Consider the following 3,307-nt stretch of genomic DNA (forward strand, 5'->3'; position numbering starts at 1 on the left):
AGGGGAACTCTCTTACACTACTGGTGGGAATGTAAATTGGTCCAGCCACTGTGGAGAACAATATGGAGGGTCCTCAAAGATCTATAAATAGGGAACCAGCAGTTAGCGTAATGGCTATGTCGCTGGACTCCCATGTAGTCGACCGCGGTTCGTGTTCTGGACCCAGTGGCTTAAAACTCACGCCGGGCGCGTGTGCGTGCGTGCCCAAGATCCCAAGAGGAGAATGGAGGAGAAGTGATTGTGGCGTGACCGTCCCCCCTGGGGGGTGATTTCTCGCTTTCTGTCTCTATGTCTCTCTCTGTCTGTCTGGCAAGTGCACGCGCCCTGTAGCGAAAACCTCTCCAAAACAAAAAAAAAAGATCTATAAATAGAACTACTATATGATCCAGCAATCCCACTCCTTGGCATCTACCTAAAGGACAGAAGAATTCTTAATCAGAAAAGTGCTTGCACATCCATGTTTATTGTGGCATTATTCACAATTGCTAAGACATGGAGCCAACCCAAATGTCCATAAACAGATGAATGGATTGAATTAACTGTGGCACATATACTCTATGGAATACTACTCAGTCATAAAAAACAACAATACCCTGGCTTTTGACAGAAAGTGGATGAATATGGAAGATTTATTGCTGAGTGAAGCAAGCCAGGCTATGAAGGAGAGACATTGTAGGTCTCCACTTAATATACACCAAGTGTCCACACTCTATGACCAAAACTGAATGACTAAAGGATATAGAAACATAGCAAATGGTTGTGAATACCAGATACAGTGTGGGAAGAGGGTGGGTGAAGGACTAGAGTCTGAGGAAGGAAGGACATTAAGGAGAAAAATAGAGAGGCAAACCATTTATGGGACAAAGAAATGGGTTATTATCTGTTGAAGATAACTTTATAATATTGTCAACTGGACAGGTGAGAAATGTACACATGTTGGAATATTCACGTTGTAAGCTAAATGTGATTGCATGTATAAAAGAATTTGAAATAAATAATAATAATAATAAATTAAAATGGGGGACCAGCATATAATAATAATAATAATAATAATAATAATTAATGTGGTTGATTTCTGGACAAGGTGAATGTGCCTTTCTTGGGGTGATCAGATACAGGGTTTCCTTTTATTTGATTTTCAAAGTAAGAGACAAGGTTTAGAATTTAGTGGAGTTTTCCCATTGGTCTGGCCCAATATGGTGGGACATCTAGAAGTGGGGGCTTGTAGGTTATAGGTGAGTTTTCTGTGTTTTGGAAAAGGATCAGTAATGATGTACTTTGCCAGAGATAAGGAGGCTCATATAAGTCATAAGATATTGTCCCAAGGACAGGATGTAGAAAGAGTCCTGTTATTTTCAAATCAAAATGGTCTGTTATGTTTGTGGGGGTGATTCACCCCAAGCCCTCTGGAAGGGATTTTGGAAATAGGAAAAAGCAGTCAGACTTCTGTCTTTAAACCTAACTCACACCTACTCTGTCTCTGATGCCAAAGGAGCATGTTCATTCTGATCGGGCCTGTGGCACTTTTAAAGTATGAGCTCAGATGTTTTGGTCCTCTTTACAATGAAGGTGAGGCCCTCTCCTTCTGGACTTGAAGGTGTCTCTGACTGCTTTGACATGCAGTGATGGAAGTGATGCTCAGTGACCTCAAGGCTTGGTATAAAAGACCAAAATATTCAGTCTTGGGTCTGAAATCTGCCTGCATTCGAGCCACTGTCATTCCCTCCCAGGTGTCAGACATGTCAGTACAGAAGCTTCCGGTGATGCCAGTCCCAGTCTTTGGAGTCAAATTAGACATCTTTGTCTTCCCAGCTGAGACCCCAGACCTTGTGGAGTGAAGAGTAGCTATCCTTAGTATGCCATATTTAACTTCCTGTCCCTGGAATCCACAAGCACAATATAATGCCTGCTGTATTATGCCACCAGGCCATGTGGTGGTTTGTTACATAGTTCTAGATCATCTAAACTACTCCCCTCATTCCAACCCTCACGAAGAGGCATCTGAGGATCAACCAATGGTGGGCAAGAGCACATGTCTTTCCCATGCTGAGGGGTTAGTACAAAGGGACTGAAAGTCAGTCATACACAAAAAGACAAGGAGGCACCCCCTCCACAGCCAAGCGCTCCTTTCCGGTGATAAACAAATGAGGGTTAGGGTCAGCCAGTGGCATGGTGATAAATTGTCTGAATCCCACATGGCTCACTGTGCAGTTCAAGTCCCAGGCCAATGGTTTGATAAACATTCCATGTGCATGTGCTTGTGTGTCCAAGAATGAAGGAGACAGAATTGCACAATGGCCACCTCCCTGGGGATGCTTTCTCACTTTCCCTCTCTCTTTCTCTATTTCTCACTCTCTGTCCCTCTCCAGTGAGCACATGTGTCCTATAGCAAATTAAACAAACAGACAAAACAACAAAAAATAAATGAGGGTTATGTTTAAGGAGCATGCCATGCTGCCCAGGGTATGGCCAGGGTGGAGCAGGGTGATCATCTCCTATCCCCCATGTGCAGCAGGAGGAGGCTGTTGCTGCATTCTGGGAAGCCAAACTCCAAGGGGCTACCCATCTAGACTTCAATGTGATACAGCCCTGCTCCTGGCAAGAGCCACAGGAAGGGACTGGGGTCTTCCAAAAGCCCTTCAAACAGTTATTCTATTCAAATGGAAAGAACCCTGCACCTTTTCAGATGGCAGTGACTAATCATGGGAATGGGAAAAATAAGTTTAAAAGGCAGGAATAAACACTCTGTAGGCACCTCTGCCAACACAAAAGACAAATAACTTTACAAATCTTAACACCATGGCAGAAAATTCTGGAAGAGTCCTTTCTTGTGTGCCCAGGTCCACCCATAGTCCTGTCTCCAACACCTGCCTGCTTGCAGGTGGGCTTCGAGGACACTGAGGACATAAGAAATCCAGACAATCAGACACTCCTGCAAGAGTTAAAGACCAAATTCCAAGGGCTGAGGTTTTCTGGCCAACAATGACTTCACATTCTTGGGAATAAACTATTGACCAGATGCACAAAGAGAAGATCCATGTGTGAAAACAAGCACAGAAACAACGATAGGATTCCAAACTCGGAAAATTTTTCACAGACAAACTCACCCTGTGGGACTCAGTAGCTCCCAGCCCCTCTCAGTGCCTCCGAGCAGATGAGATGAGCAGGGCTGCACCTGCCTGGTGAGGAAGCTCTGGACTCAGCCCAATGGCAGGGGGCCTCCACAGACGGTCCCAGGATGGTGATACCTCCAGGCTGCACTTAGAAGTCCAACTCAGATAGCATTGCTGTCTGGAAAACCACCTCT

This window comes from Tupaia chinensis, unplaced genomic scaffold (genome assembly GCF_000334495.1).
Source record: "Tupaia chinensis unplaced genomic scaffold, TupChi_1.0 Scaffold000346_1, whole genome shotgun sequence".
In the NCBI taxonomy this organism is placed as follows: Eukaryota; Metazoa; Chordata; class Mammalia; order Scandentia; family Tupaiidae; genus Tupaia; species Tupaia belangeri.